A 17,709-nucleotide genomic window follows, 5' to 3' on the forward strand; every position below is an offset into this window, starting at 1 on the left:
GATTATCTTCAATGATAGAGGGACAAACCACGAGTGTACTATCAGTCTGAATAGTTTCAATCTTGCCCAGGTTCACTACAGTTGCCCTCCAATACTCGCAGCCCTTTGCTTCCCTCCTAGCTTTACTTCTTCCCCTGCCTGCCACCCTCCTTCATCCCATGCATCTGCCCTGCAACCCATAACTCCCGCCCTAAAGCACATTCATGCACTGCATGTGCATGTACTGTTATAAAGGCACGATAATTGCATTCCTGGGATAATCATTCCAAATTGGGGGCAACATCTGTGAATTTTCAATGCCTACTTCCAAAGATACATTTACCACTGAATGAAGGAAAGTAAGAAATGCAGTGATTACAAAATCAGACTGACTGTCAATCCCTTGCCTTCCCAGAATTCAACCACATCTCACTACCCTTTAAGCCAATTCACTGGCTGCTGCCAATGGAACGTTGACAGGGGAATGATTGAAAGGGTGGGCGGGGAGGCGACAGCTCATTCTTAAAGCAGCCCTTAAGAGTCTGGTGTCAGACCACAACTTTGAAGCTGCCCCAGAAAAGCATCATTAGATTGTGTAAAGAAGTTAAATGCCCCCACGCACGCTCCCCACCCCACCTCACACATTCTCTGAAGTTAACCCTGTTCCCAAAATATGAAGTGTTACACCCCACACCCTACCCTAGAAAGAAGGACTGAGTACACCAGACCCCCGTGATGCCCTAAACTCACATGCACCATTGAGGGCTTCAAACGTAAAGAAGGCAAAAGAAAGTAAGAAGCAGATTTCTCAGAGCTCTGAGGATTTCTGATTTCTCGAAATGCAGTTTCAGAAGAATGATATTTGTGGTCAACAGTGTTGTGCATGCTATTCAAGTGTTTTAGGCCTTTCTTAAAGTGTTTCTTCCAGTTTAGGGGCAGTCAGTATAGCATTATTATGATACTTTCTTGTTTGTAGATCTTGCAAAGCTGCCCGGTTTGTGCCAGCATGTGATTTTCAAGCTGGCGGTAATGCCTGCGGTGGAACCCACCTAGATTTTCCACCTGGTGGAAGCAGGCGTCATTCCCTAGAAACCAATTGTAAATGTGGCCTGCAATTGGGATTTGTAGAAGGCAAGTATAGTGGTCCTACACTGTTTTATCAAAATTACTCAATTCAATGTGACAGAATTACTTCTCCCATATCCCTTTACCTCCCCACGACCACTCCTAGCCCCTCATATACCGCCATAACTCCTAGCCCATCAAAAATAGGTATATTTACTTATTGGGTTTTGATAATGTGTCTATACACAATGGGCCCGATTCGTGGAATTTTTTGCACGGTTCAAAGTGACTTTGCACTGCTGAAAAGTGACTTTGCACTGCTGACACAAACAATGATTCATGGAACTGTGCCAAGTGTATTCTTGCAGTGCAAAGTCTGCGCAAAGTCAATTTGTACTGCAAAAATGACTATGCACTGACGTTGCACGGACTTTGCACTGCAAAAATACACTTTTGCACAATTCGATGAATCAGGGATTGTGTCGCCAGTACACAAATCACTTTTCAGCAGTGTAGTCAATTTTCAGCAGTGCAAAAAATTCCATGAATCAGGCCCAATGTGTTTACCTTTACTTCCGCAAGAAGTAATTCTGTCGAAGTGAATTCCAACGGTAGACCTTTACACTTTTTCCAAAGCAGAGTGGAAAACACTCACCATACCTTGCAGTACCATTTTTTATTTGCTTAAAATCCTCTTTTTTAGTCTCCAGGTTTGCTCCGACTGCCCGCACCCCAGCTCTTCCTGCTCTATGTCAGCGGACCTCTCTGTGGTTCTGTCCCACTACGTTAGGTTATACGTCATACACAACCTACGGGGGTGAATTTCAAATCCCCTGGAGCGCAAAACGTGGTGGCAAAACAGGTGTAAAGTGGTACACCTGTTTCATAACCACTTTTCCCACTCCAAGTGGCAAAAGAACCAACATCTCTTAGGCGTGGGCTCACAAAACGGGGTGACCCTGCCTGCTAGCCCCCGAAATGTTACACCTGCATTCATATGCATACAGTGTTAGGCAACTGAAATCGTGATGTGGGGTTAGTACTTGCATGCCAGGGTAGAGGAGACCGCTCATTCTCAAAGCAGTCCTTAAGTGTGTGGTTGCAGACTTAAAGGAGAGAGTTAACTGATTGTAACATTGAAGCTGCAAACAAATAGTCTCATTAGAATGCACACAGAAGTTAGATTCCCCCCACACAAATACATTTGCCCCTCCCTCATCTCTGAAGTTAGCCCCTCGCCCAGCATTTGAAGGAGTCGCCCCTCCTCCAGCCGAAATGTAGGTTGTGTTTCGGCCCTGCTTAGGAACATTTGTAACTGCATTTCACACGCATACGTTGCACTTCCTTGCAGTATGACCCTGGATCTGCCACTTCACAGTGCAAACAATGAACACTGCACGCAAGTGTGTAAGTGCACACTTCGGGCTTCCCCTCCATGCAATGTACACATTTCAGAAACATGACCCGTTGGTGTCTGCCGGGGGTCAAGGCCAGCCCTCCACCAGGCTCCCAGGCGCAGATGAGCGCCGGATGGGTGAGCTGTGGCCGGGTGGGGCCCCGCGCCCCGGTGAAGCTGGTGGATACTGCCCAGGGACACAAGATTAACCAGGCAGGTGGCTGGCAGCCTGGTGTCCCTTTCCTTTGCTCGTGGTCCCATTACAGGTCCTAGGAGCCCTCACAACATCCTCAAAGCGCCCTCTTACTTTTTTCAATTTCGAAATGTAAACAGTGGATGACAGAACGACTCACAGAGGGGAGTGAGGGACACATGGGGCCCATTCCAGGAAGTGATGGGCGTCATGTTCATTCCAGGGAGTGAGAGCGGCAGGGCGCTCATTCCAGGGAGTGAGAGGGACGTGGAGCTCTTTCCTGGGAGTGAGAGAGATGTGCAGCATTTCATGGAGAGATGTTGCGCTTGGCACGCAGGATGGAGGTGATCTTACTCTGCTTCCGGACTTCCCTGTATGCGCCCAGTTAGTTGGAGCTGCTTTTAGGCACTCTCGGGTTTGCCCGAGGATATAAGAGGCTCAGAGGGATCAGCAGATCGCCCAGGATCACACCATGCAGGGCAATAATAGATGCTGGGATTAGGGCTCCCAATTGTGTTCCTCCCCAGCCCCCACGCACGCGCATCTCTTCCCCGGGGTCAACCCCCGTTCCCTCTTATGGCAAGGATTCCCAAATGCCCTCCATTCTACCGCTTCCACCGGCAACAGACCGGGGAATCCCCACTCGCTTAGACTCACCTACCTGGCGGTTTCCGGCACCCCACTGTGCGTGGTCCTCTGGGGCAGTCCTCGGTTTGGTGATCACCTTAAATTGAGGGGTACTTCGGCCAGCAGAATCATGCAGACCCCGTATGGTCACAGGGGGCTGCCATCCTGCCTGACACGGCAACACCCACTTCTATTTAGAAATCTTTTTGTGCCAGTAAACGTTCTGCTTGCCTTCAGAGCCGGAGACTGTATAGCCAGTGTAATGCCAAGTCACTCACTGCTTGTTGCTTGATGATCTGTTTCAGTTTATTCCACAGCCCTTCGGTTAATTTAGCAAACTCGGACCACAGTCAGCCTAGTTGGGCAGATTAACAAAAGTGACTATTTCCTATGATCCGTGTGGACAGGCGGGTTGAGCTGTGTCACTTGAGTATTGTGCAGCCTGTAACAGCCTATACCTAAGTTGGCACTGGGTGAGAATCAATGCCTTAATCAGAGGCAGCTCTGGGCCACTCTGATGCATCACACGCAAACAGGCTTCTAATTACATTTAGGGGATACATATACACATAAAATCTGCCATAGATATCGGGCAGTGTTGGGAGCCGTCAGGCGGGATAAGCATAATTCCCCCAGTGGCCCTGGGCCTTGACATGTTCAATACGTGCGCGCGAGGTGCTGCGAGCAGCATTATACGGCTGATTGAGTTATGACAGCTCCAAAGGCAACAGGGGAGCCGCCTATGCAAGTGTCAGTTAAGGGGTACAGACACACTGGTGCAATTGTGGTTTGGCCTCTCATTGGCTCTACCACAGGGGGCGCGGTCCGCCCGCGCGATGTTAAGAAAGATAATTAATATCCATTTTAATAAGCGCTGCATGCCGCATCCATTGCGGTTTCAAGAGCTGCTCATATATTTAGTGGCAAAACTAGTTTAAAACAAAAGTTAATACTTTTTATTGCATACATACTTTACGGTTTAAAAAAAGTTTACAAACCTACCTTACTGCAGTATGTGCCTCTGCCACACACCCTGGCTCATTGCCACTGTCAGACAGTGGCCGGACGATCATCTGCACACCCGGCCCCACAAAATGAAAGCGGGTGGCTCCACTACGGCCCTAATGCGTCCCACTGCGCCCACCCTTCTTCTTCTCCTTCTTAATCATCGAACGTGTGGGCGGACCCACGCAGGCGCTTCCCCATCCTAAAGGATGATGTGCACCATCCCCACCAATCAACACACAGGCCACACTTCCACACAAACCACCCGCAACCCCACCGCAAACACCACACCCCACCAATCCAACACCAGCCACCCGCAATCCCACCGCAAACAACCACACCCCACCAATCCACACCAACAGACACAACACCCCAAACTCACACCACCCAGCGAGCCCAGAGACCGGCGCGCAGACCCGCGAGACCCCAGCCCATACGCCTACACATGCGCTTCAGGCATGTGTAGGCGTATGCGCTTCAGGCATGAAAATAGTGGGTGGACGCCATCCACCTAATGATTTATGTATGCTTCTGCCGAAGACCACCTAATGATTTATGTATGCTTCTCCCGAAGACCGAAGCAAGAAAAGTGGCCCTATGCCCCGGTGCATACTTGCTATATATAGGCACCGGGGCCATTGCTGAATGCTGCATGACAAGCGAAAAATAAAACAGATATTTTTAGGCGTTGGAGTGGGCTTTGTGTTCTTTTTTTTTACCATCCATTTAAGGTGTGTCTCCACGTCACATGATTTTAGAAGAGGAGAGACTGCAATGCACAAAACCCTTAGAGAATTATAGAATTATATGCATTATTTACAAACCTATAATATAATTAATATGATAAGAAATATTAGAATTATATACAACAATAAGGTCTACTTCTATAAGTATATACACAATGTATAAACAAGTAAAATCCACCTACATGTTGTTCTGCATGCATGGAGCATTACACATTAAACATGATACACAAGGGTAGGAACATGGAAAGGGTGGCACAAGGGAAGTGAAGAGATATTTCAGAAGGTGGTCTGTCCAGGAAAGCATGAACTAGCTTAATTTGATTAAGCAGTTCTAAGGCGCAATATGCTCAAAGTTATTGAGCCAGGCTTCAAAATTGAGGGGGGCTAGGAGCTATTTAGCTCCTGCTTATAGCCTAGGAGAGCCTGGTTACCTTGACAGCAACAGCTACCAGGAGCTACTTTTCGTTCCTCAAGACAACTGATACTGAACAAACACACTTTGGTGAATTTAACTCTGTGCATTTGGGATAATCCATATATAAACATTAGAACACATCAATATAAGATTTAAAGCGTAAGGCGTCACAAATAATGGGGAAAAAATATCAGTGCATCTGTGGAAATTAGATTTGTGGAATGCTATGTAGTAGCTCCTCGTTCCACAGTTTTAGCTCCTGGTCACTGATTAATGCCGGATACACAGAAGCTGCTTTAGCTCCTTCTTAGTCAATCTTAATGTTGATCTCTGAAGTGCAATATTAAGGTGCAAAACAATATTGTCTATGCTCAATTAAAATTATATAAAAACAGGTAAACTTAATCTACAACCCACATATTGAGCTTTGTTCCTAACAAGTGAAGGCCTGCACTGGGTCAGCACTCCTCATAAGCCCAGAGACCTACATTCACTTGAAAGGGTATGGGATCGGCCCAAAGGATACTGGAAGCAGGTTCCTAAACCCAAGAACATGGAAGAACTGCTTGATAACATCAACATGTTTTGGTCAGAGGTACTGTCAAAAGATATTTGCCGCAGGATGTCTGGACAGGTCAGAAAAGTCCTACCAGTGGCCGTCAAAGAGAATTAGGCAGAGATGAATATGCAATCATGTCTCAAAAAATGTCACTATTATTGGTGTTTTCCAAATAAATGATAGATGCCTAATGAAATATTAAATTGAGTTGAGTACACAGTCATTGAATGACCCCATGCCTCCAATGGGGAAATGGACATGTCTGTGGGGCTCATGAGCTGTAGTCATTCTGTTGGGTGTTCATTTAACAATACAACTTTGCTAATATCTGGCCGCTCCCATCGTCCCTGCTCACTTTGGAGGGTAAACAGCAATTTTGGATGTAGGGATGTTGTATAGTGAAAAAAATTAGGGACACCTAAACATAATTAATTATGTTGGGTGTCCATGTAACAATACAATTGTGTTCAAACTGAGATGCCCCGCCACAACTAGCTGACATTGCTTGGGCAAGCATCTGTTTAAAGGGGCTGTTGAGAGGGAAGCATTTCACCATTCAATGTTTTACTCCTCCAAAGGTTGGTGAAGCTGTCTGGTGTGGTGATAGCAAATGAAGGGATGCCATAGGAGTTTCAACAGTTAATTCATGTGGGTGGGTTATTGAGAGGAAGAGTGGAGAAGATCACAATATCTCCATGCCACATTTCAAACAAAATGCAGGCAAACCCATAGAGTTTAATTGTCCATGCCTAATATTCTCTTGGAATTCAAAAGGCTAAATTTGTTTTTGAATGGGGTGGAGTAGGGGACAAAGGGATGCGAAATAGATGATTTGGTTAATAGATGCATAGTGCCAATCGAAGCACGAGAATGATGGGAAGAAGAGAGGGGGACCCAACAGCCAGGTAGGGACCTGCAAGGGATGCCGATTATACAGACATGGGCTGATGTGAATGAGGCAGAAGACATAGTGAAAAGGATTGGGGATTTATATAGTACAATGAGGGATAAGAACGGTTATAAAACCAACAGGAGAGTTGTAGGTTCCACAACAAAGGAAATATAAGATAGATTGGATGACATAATAACAGACAAGCATAGAACGCTGTCCTAAAGTAGACTAGATCATGATGATGAGGAAAGAGGCGACAGGCCTACGAGCTGGGGTATAATAATGTCAGTTGAAGAAATGGAGGAAAATGAAAGAACCCGAAGAGAAGGCGCATGTGGTTTTTCAATAGATCTGAGTTTAGGAAGAGGGTTAAAGTGGTCAGATTTAGAAGACCCCAAAGACAAGAACACCAGAACTGGCATCATACACTGAACCACCACCAGGATGGTTGCGAAGTGCAGGGGATGTATCCCCTCCATATGTAAGCAGATTAAGGCTGTTACTAGGACAAAGACAAATGGACAAGACTAGCCTCTCCTGAAAGACAAGGAGCATAGGTGGGTATGATTGTGGACCAGGATTTACACAATTGCCAAAGGGTAAGGACCACAATATATTCCATTGCCACAAATGTATAAAGACAATTTGAAATGTAAATTACCTAGTTTGACTACAGGTGCAGGAAAATTGATTCATGAGTTAGAAAGAATGACAGCGGGAATGTTGTTTGCAGTGTGCAACATAAAAGGACTGCTAGCAGCTATTTTAGGGGAGAGAACTGATGACATTTGGAGATGAGCAGGATTTGCGAGTGTAACAGCACAAGACATGAGACACCATAGAGTGCCATTTAATAATTGCAGAGCAGATGTATGGAGGGCGCTTAGAGTACAATATCCTGACACATCACACATGGGTGCAATTATGTCAAGGAAAATGGGAGAGGATGAAGATCATGCTGCCTTTATTCAAGAGATTCAAGAATTTTGGCATCTTGAGACAAGAGAACCAATGGATAAAACAATGGCATTATTTTATCATATTTTATGTCAGGGACTGCCCGAGCCAGTGCAGCTGAAAATGAAGAAATAGGTAGGGATGGAAGAGAAGCCCAGGGCAGAAATACAATTGACTTTTGTACATCATTGTCGATTGTTACAAGAAAAGAATAAGAAGAAGGCAGAGAGTAGAAAGAAAGGAGGCAAAGTTGGTCCAGAAAAACGTGTCAAAATGTGCTTTAGAAGGAGCAGTGTTGACAAGTGGTGAAGGTGTGGCAACACGGGAGGTACAGCGAGCACAGCTAATTAATGTGGTCTACGCTATAGATCGAAGTAGGTATAATATTTGGCCAGAAGGTAGAGGAAATGGACCTAGAGGACGAGGTGGAATTCAAAATCCTCAAGGAGGAGGAGGATTAAATGGAGGACAGGCGCAGCAATGCTGGGTGTCATGATTCCTGCCCCTCATGTCCCCAGCCCTCCAAGATGTCAGGCTGGAGCCAGGCCACGATCACCTACATGGCCTTCAAGCGCCTCTCCACCCCTCCAAAGACCCACTTGGAGTCAGACTTGGCGCTTGTTGCACCAGACTCACTCACTCCCTCCCATAGGATAACATTGGGGATTGGACTTGTAGTGCATTGATGGGGACAAGATGGATGCCCCCACATATTTCGGTTCCCAGAACTGCATGTTCAGTCTAGTCTTTTGGGTGTGGTTCAGCCCAGAGACACCTGGGATACCGAGAGACTATTTAAGACTCCAGGGAAGGGTTTGAGGTCGTAAGAGGTCAGAACAGGCTGAGTGACGTCCCCATGGATACCAGGTGAGCGTTACAGTGGGAGGCTAGGACATATGGCCCCAACATGTAGATGTCAATGGGGCATGCAGCAGAACAGGCAAGCTCCAAGAGGTGGGTTGGGATACTTACACCGTACAATACAGAACTACAAGAATATTATACCCAAGAACACACGCAGATTCAGACATATGTGCCACAAATACAGCAAGCGCAGCAAGGTCCCTTACAAGCACAGTCAACACATTGGCGACCCCAGCAAGCACCTATGCAGACGGAACAAGTACAGACTCAGAAAGCAAAAACACAACAAGCAGTGCCACAATAGAATGCAAACACAGGAGTCCCGCAAGGATTAACACCCAGGATAGGAGTGTGACCGTGGTAGGAGGAAATCCTTTCACAGTTACAGGGATGAATTTATATTCACAATAGAAAAGTCCACAGAGCGACCTGATGTGTTCAGCACTATCAGTGACACCAGACCCCCAAGAGGAACCAAGCATCAGTGTAACGATAGGAGGCAAGACATTTATGTTTCTTGTAGACATTGGGGTGGCTCGTTCCTGTGTTCGAGAGGGGAACTACCCAATGTCTGGCATTGCCATGAATGTGCAGGGATTCTCTGAGCTTAGTTGCTCTTGTGAACTACCAATTTATTTAGGTGAGCATGACGTGTCTTTTCCACTATTATATTTCAGGCAGACACCAGTTAACATATTGGGACATGACTTGATGACAAAACGAAACATGACGATATCTTTCACTGACAAAGGAATAGTGTGTTCCACTGCAGTGATACATTATATGAACGGAAAAGAGTTTATATTAGCATTTGCAGGTCAAAAAGCATTACAAGGTGACCCTTTACAAACTAACAAGTATTTTTGTATGCAATTAATTATTTGTTGACATGGCTTCCAAGACTGGTAGGTAAAGTCTTCAGAATAGCTGAAAAATATTTCTTTAGGCCAGAAACATCTATGCCCGATGAAGAAAGACAGGTTAATCCTCTAGAGTTGGAAGCAGCAGTGGTAAGAAATGAATGGGTGGTTGTCCATGGAATGGATGATGAGGGAAGAAGATGGAGAGCAGTAATAGCTCCTGGTGAAGGATACAGGTTAACAGATCTAACAGATAAAGTGTTGTTTAGAGATGATTATTCAGATAATGAATTAGTATTTTCATAGGTCTCACGTATTGGATTCAAGTAGAGACTAGAGAAATACTGCAGAGAATGGCATTGGTAAAAAAAAGAAACCATAATTTTTCCAGGAAGTTTTAGAAAAGGTGCCAAGCATGCTGTGGACCAGTAGTCCATATGGCGTGGGCCTATTAAGTGGATCAGGATCAGTTAAAATTAAGCTTAAGCCAGGAGCAATTTTGCCACAAGCAAAACAACACCCCATGTCCAGAGAAGCAGACAAAGGTATAATTGAAACCATTTCTGCTTTATTGCAGTAGCTAATATTGGTACCATCAGAATCCCCATGCAAGATGGCTGTTTACCCAATGAAGAAATCAACAGGGGGGTCATGGAGATTTATTCAGGATCTCCGTCCCCTAATAATAGATTTAAAGAGCATCTTTTTCTCAATACCCCTTTATGAGTACTCACAGGATATCACCCCATTTCCCTATAGAAACCAGTACTGGAAACATATAAGACTGCCTCAACAGTACTTTGAGTCCCCCTTAATCTCTAATAGGATCTTCCAGATGGACCTGGGTAATGTACAACTCAAGAGCACAATGATTTCAGTATGTGGATGACATATTAGTGTGCAGTGAAACAGAAAAAAAGTGCAGCAGAAATGCAGTTCAACTAATGACTATATTAGCAGAGAAAGGATATAAAGTAGACAACGAGAAATTTCAAATTTTCCAGGAAGAGGTCCTTTACATAGGGCAGTTAATCTCTCAAGAAGGGAGAAAAGTGAGAGAGCAGAAGCGATCATGAAAACTCCAGCACCAGAAACAGTGAGGGAAATGCAACAATTTCCTGGTCTATGTTTGACCACTTTTAAAGGGCCTTAAGGAAGCACAGATAGGCTAAAGTAAGATAACATGGACAAATGAGATGACTGAACGTTTTGAAGAATTAAAAAGGGCAATTTGTACAGCCCTTGTGATAGGAATTCCAGATTATAATGAAGAGTTTTTTCTATTCTCACACTCAAATGGAGAAGTAATGACAGCAATCCTCGTGCAGAAAACGACATTAGGACATGGACATAAACCGTTGTCTTATTATTGTGGGATTTTAGACACAGTGATGAAAGGACATTATACTTGCGAACAAGCATTAGCTGCTGCTGCTTTCACGATGAAAAAAGCTTCAAGTATGTTCATGGGGTGCTCAAAGATGTTATTTATCGAACATTTCTTATTTGTAATTTTAGAAAAACCCAAAAGTACATTGGGCTTCATTAAAAGTTTGCCAGTCTGGAAATTAAGGGTGCCAGTAAACTCACTGGCACCCTTGTTTCCAGACCAGCAAACTATGGGTTTGCCTGCCAAAGCCACTGTGCCCAACAGATTTAACCCTGCCGGACACAGCGGTTACCGCAGGCAAAGCTGCACGGAAGCACCGGTATCATTAACAATGGTGCTTCTGTGTCCCCACTCACATGGACTCCTATTGGACTGTAGAGGAGGAGCCAAGTACCCCTACTCCAACCGCCCCACCCATATTACCTGTCTGTTGGAAACCAGAGTATGAGACATACACAGAGCAGTTGAACAGACAAAGAACAGAGTATGGACTCTGCGCAGTACCAGTGAACGTACCAATACCTAAGAAAATCTGGGAGGCAATATACCCATTGAGAAAACCATACCTGCATACAAGAAAATATGATGGCCATCTGAATGAGATTCCTGAAAAAGCAGAATAGATACATGGCAAAGATGAATGGTGACGTCACACAGTATCGAGCTGGCGTTTGTAGAAGAGATGCAGAGACCAGAGAATGCAGATATTCTATAAGGCAACAAGGAAGTATCAAGGATAAGTGACATCTTGGGAACAAGTTGAAAAAACTTAAGCCAAAGAAACAGAGTTAATTTAAATGTGTACAGATGCAAAAGAAACGTAAGCAGACAAAGTGATCTTAAGGCTGGATTTATAGTGTATAGATTGCGTCAAGCGCCAATATTTATATGTATTCATATGGACGACTAAAGGATGGATTTTTCCACTACGCATTACAAGCAGTGCTGGACAGAAGCAAGAAGGCCTCATTTCAGTGTGTTGCAGGTAACAAGAAAATTGAATTACAAAACAAATCTCAGCAGAAGGAGTTGGATGAGCCAAGAAGCCAAGGTCTTATCAAACAGGAGTAAACTGACATTGGATACAATTTGTGTGAAGGTACAGAAACTCCATCACTCATGATGATTTTGCTTAATATATCCTCAGTTTTTTGTAAGATTCGTTGAGTAAGAGGATCGAGCGAGTGCTGATGTTCGTTGTATTCCATGTTTTAGATAGTTGATATTGATATTAAAACAGATTTCCTTTTGCCAAACTACCTGAGTCGTTTTGATTATTGATGTATGAATGAAATCTGCATCCCCATCCGTCTCAAGGGTAATTGTTACTCATCAAAGCGGCTGGGATATCCAGTTCACTTGATAGCAGCGAGTGGATGGTTTATGAAAAAATCTATTTGCATAAGTAAACTTTAGAGTTCCGGAAATATCACACGACTTTTGTCATTTGGCTGACAAGACGTGAAGCTCCCCAGAGATAGCGATTAGTGTCATTATCAAGACCTTGCAAGGCGGGTGTGACGGGTCCCCTTGTTTCCATAGAATCCCCTACCATGTCTAAGGGAAGCTGATCAGACGACAGTTTGAAGAGGCAGTAAAAGAGGCGTGCGATTCCGAGAGTCAGAAGACGAACATGCGAATGGTGAGTAGAAACTGAGGAGAGTGGCAAATTGATGCATGCGTAGTAAATAAAGGTAAGTGATGAGGGAAAAAGAGATTAACAGAGGGAAGCATAACGTGAGAAAAAGAGTGTTAAAGTATTGAATAGATATTGACTTGACTGTGCCCGTGCAATAAGAATCGTGAGAAAAGCCATGATAAAGAGGATACGCCCTATACCTAAATTTCAAAGAATGTTACAAGAAATTAAATCCCAGAGTCCCATAGTGGAACACGTAGAAAACGGATTTGATTAAAGGCGAATCCAAAGGGGTTAATTTACACTTTGTATGAAGTATTTTTAGAGGGTAAGAAGAGTCTTAGAGAAAAGATCGTAGAATATGTATGTGACCGGTCAGGTTTGTTTGTTTGTTTTATGTAGGTTTTGAAGAATGATGACATCATAAACGGAAAAAAACTCTTGTTTTTATTGCACTTGGTGGTTGGTTTTTAGCAAGATTAAAGTAAAAACTATGACCAGAGGGATTGGAGCTTGCGACGGTTGGTGCTCGCTCATATTATATTATTGTTTTCATGAAATGTACTTTTAATTCTGTGATTAAAGCAAGCAAGCGTTAACAAGTTAAGAGTGAAGGGTTAAGGATGGAGGATGTTTCTCCACTTGTGCACCTCTGCAAGCAATTGCCGATACATGCACCCAAACTTAGACAGTATACTGCAGAATGGGTTAAAGGAACTACAGACAAAATGTTTATGCCGTGGCCGCAAGGTGGGTCACTGTCAAAGGCAGTCCTGCAGCATATGATGACATATTTGCATGCAGCATACACTGGAAAGAGGCTAAACAAGCGCCTAGCGAGCTTAGAGCTCTGGAAAATGTACCAGGAGGAGCGAGATGAGCCACCTCCTATAGACTGGATACTTAATGTATGCAAACAGAGGGCTGAAGAGCCCTCTGCTCCACCCACCATGTCTGAAGTAAAAGATGAGAATAAGAAAGATGATGGGTTATACCCATTGAGGGAGTTGAAAGCAGCAGCAGGGTATGGCATATGAGTCACCTACGCAAAGTAGTGACGAGGGCCTAGAGAAAAATATTGAGAAAGATGTCATCTCTAAGGTCCTGAGGGACAAGGAGAGATGCAATAAGGAAAGAAGTGTTCGAGCAAGTACGTCTCTAGATATAGGAATAGAAATAAAGAGATAGAAAGGAGAAAGAGATAAAGCTGATGAGATAGCGCTCTTACAGAACAAATGGATGGGTGGTCAGATTTTGCTTAAACACAATGGACAAATCATCAAGGACATAAGACAAAGAGAAGATCAGGATGAGTAAGATAAAAAAGATAAAGAAAGGGAGGAACAAATGAAAGATCAAGGGGCGAAAAGGAAAGACAGACAGAGACAAGAACAATTATATCAAGATGAGCAAGCAAAAAAACAAGGGAGAGCAGAGGAGCAAAGGAAACGCAACAATAGACAAAGAACAATTGATGAGCAGGAAAGACTAGAAAGAAAAAGAATAGTAGAGGAAGAGTAAAGGATAAGAGAAAAAATAATACAGAGACAAAGGGATGAGGAGATACGAAGGGCAATTGAGAGAAGGGATATGAAGAAAAATGAGGAAGATAGAGTGAGTGAGGATGCGAATAGAATTGGACGATGATATGGAACGCAAAAGAAGGCAGAGAGCACGCGATCTTGATCACCTGGAAAAGGAAGTAAGAGATCCTAATCCACAAGTAGCATGGGAGGATATAGAGGAATTCTTTCCAGAATATGAGTCATTACTAGGCCTACCTAGAGCAAATCTAGTTGACGAGTTTGGCTCTAGGAGCATTAGGGAAGCGATCGATAAAGTATACCATGAAATGAGAACTCAGAAAGAGTCAAAGGGGAAGGGAAAAAATTATCGACTTGAGAGCACTCAATTGTATGACAAAGAGGAAGCCTCATGTAGTACGAAGCATAAGGAGCTCCTCAAGATAGACTAACTCTAAATAGAGATGACAAAGAGAGAAGTTGCACGAGTTGGGCACAAGAAATGTCAGACGAAGACAGGGAAACCTTCCATGGGGAAGAGAGAGATGACGCATGTGGTACTGAGGGATGCTTGTCACGACCCCATCCGGAAGACCCCCTGGCAAGCCCATGAGCCAGGAAGGGTCTCCACTAAAACCAGGCTTCATTGGCCTATGCCTTCTTGGGGCCAGACCTGGCGCCTTTGGTGCCAGGCTCATACTTGATAAAGGACTTGTATTGGGAACTACTTCATTTCAGTGCAATGAACATGGAGGCATCCATATTGCTTGGCTCCTTGGAACCAAGGTATGCGGCATAGTAATTTTTGGTGTGGTACCATAGGAACTATTTTACCTGGACTACTTTCTTGAAGCTATTTAAACCACACCCGACTGGGATAACACGCTTCGTGTTACTTTGCAATTCTGCAACATGATGCTCACTGTGTTCAGCTGCACCCGCGAACCTCGGAAGAACATCATCTGTTAAGGAGAAAAAAGGACATCGTTAGCAGCAGCTGCTTACCTGTAATTTCATTGTTAGCTGTCCACGGCTCTTGAGATCAGCGTCCTGGAACCAGCGCTCCTCCTGAACTGACGGATCTGTAAAAAGGAAGAAACAAGGCATTAGACATTTTTACGATTTAATGAACGGTGCCAAAAAGCTTACCTCGCAAGCCGCTCCTCGACCAGCGTCGCCTCAGGAATTCCATGCACCGAGTGAGCACCGCAACCTGTGGGAAGACAAGACAACTGGTTAGCAAGAGGCAAGGCATCATAGCGCTGCGCTTAGCGCATACTCACAGACCAAGGCGCTCTAAAAACGCCATTACTTACTGGCGAGACGCAATTCAGTCTATGCCACATATTGGACTTCCGCGCACGTAAGGAAGAGAAAAGATATTAGTTAAACCAAAAAGGCATGCAAAAACAATAATATAGCAAAGCAATAAGACCTAGCTGAAAGACTCAAAGCGGGCCGGCATCAGTGAAGTAACTTGATCGCAAACGGCCACCAAGCACAACGCGCCCCTGCCAAGAAGGCAGGATGGAGAACACACCTGCATTAAAAACAAGGTGAGGAGAGGTCCAGTGAGGCCACGGGTATACGGGGTGGTGGGGTACTGTTTACCCCAGTTGCCCAGTCTTGAACATTGCCCACCTGTATTCCAGGCAGAACCCTCCCGCTGGTCACACCAGGGGACCGCAGAGAAGGATACCTGAGTCCCAACTGCTGGGTGGCGTCCCCGTGGAACCAGGTGAGCGTAACATGCTTTCCTATGGATAAGGAAGTAAGATGGTCAGATTTAAACGCACCTATACCTACAGCGTCAGAACCATCGACACAGTCAGACAGATCAAAAGGGCAACGCCATGGTGAGAGGGGGGAGTTGCGCCTTATGTAAGCAGATTAAGATCATTGCTAGGAAGAAGGCGATACAGAAATATTGTCCCTGCAGTGGACAGACAAAAGATGAGAGATGAGAATGAGTTTGGGGCTTCACAGTTTCCCTTGCTAGAGAAAGGAGGAACAAGACCACAGTATATACCATGGCCTCAAATGGATAGAGATAATCTAAGGTGTAAACTCCTGAGTTTAACTTCTGGCACTGGGAAATGGATACATGAGTTAGAAAAACTGACGAGAGGAGACATGTTAGCTATAGGGGACATTAAGGGTCTCCTAATTGCCATACTTGGTGAGAGAGCTGATGGTGTGTGGGCCTGGGCATGGTACCCTGGTGTCACTACAGTCAACACTGCTCACGATGGAGGACCATTCAATAACTGTAGGTTGGCAGTCTGGAAAGTGCTTAGAGTACTGTATCCGGAAATGCCTGATATGGGAGCTATAATGACAAAAAAGATGAAGGATGGGGATGACCCGTTTGTTTATATTCAAAATTTTCAGGAGGCATGGAGTTTGGAAACGCGCAAATCTTGGGAAAATCGATATAGGTATTTTATCATATATTGTGCCAAGGCCTGCCAGAGCCAATACAAAAGCAGCTCAAGAAATTAGTGGGTATAGAAGCAAAACCGTGGTCGTAAATTCAGCTGACCATTGCGCATTACTGCAGACTCCTGCAAGAAAAGAATCCCAAAAAACAGGACGTGAGAAAAGGTGAAGAGGCAAAGCTAGTGCAGATAAAATTGTCCAAGTACGCCATTGATAGGGCAATGTTGAGGAGTGTAGATGGATCGAATTCACAGCAAACAATGAACATGCTGCAGGTGAATAAACAAAGGCAGTATGATCAAAACAATAGTCGATTTACTCCATGGGGAAGAGGATTCCGAGGACGAGGTTGGCAAGGTAATCAAGGGACTTGGCAGAATAATCAGGGAAACTTTCAGTATAAACAAGGTGGGTTTCAGAATATGCAGGATGGGCAGGTTGGGAGACCACTGCCTATATGTTGGACTTGTGGAATGACAGGGCACTTTCCTCACACCTGTAGAAGTCAAGGGTTGCAAAATGGTAAGTTTTTAAGAGGTGGATGTCAAATCTGCCTGCATATTTGCAGCAGAATGGAGATGGATTTGCTCAGAATCAAACCATGTAGCAGCAAGCGCCAAGAGTGCAGCAAGGCTTGCAACCACAGTAGGTAGTAGTTAATCCGCCACAAGGACAGTTGCAGCAGTCACCTATGCAGCTTCAGAAAAACACAAGCACTGGACAGTGAATAACTCCTAGAGTAGGGGGTGTCACTGTCGATGAAGGGAATCCTTTAACAGGTAACAGAATGAGTCTGTAGCCGCAATAGGACAGCTCACTGGGATACCTGATGTGTTCAATACTATCCGTGATGCCGAATCCTCATGAGAAACCAAGAGTAGACGTCAGTATAGGAGGCAATTTTTTTTTGTTTTTAGTAGACACGGGTGCAACCCGCTCATGTATAAGAGAGGGAAAATGTTCAATGTCTAGCAATGCCATGCATACTCAGGGATTCACAGGAGCTACAAGCAGAGTTCCTTTCACTGAAGAATTACCAGTCTCTATGGGAGAATGTGACATGAAGGTGCCATTGCTATATTGAAGGCAAACACCTGTCAATATATTGGGACGAGATTTAATGACAAAGTTGAATATGACCATTTCATTTACAGATGAAG

This window comes from Ambystoma mexicanum, chromosome 6p, assembly GCF_040938575.1.
Source record: "Ambystoma mexicanum isolate Mex_15411 chromosome 6p, UKY_AmexF1_1, whole genome shotgun sequence".
NCBI lineage: Eukaryota > Metazoa > Chordata > Amphibia > Caudata > Ambystomatidae > Ambystoma > Ambystoma mexicanum.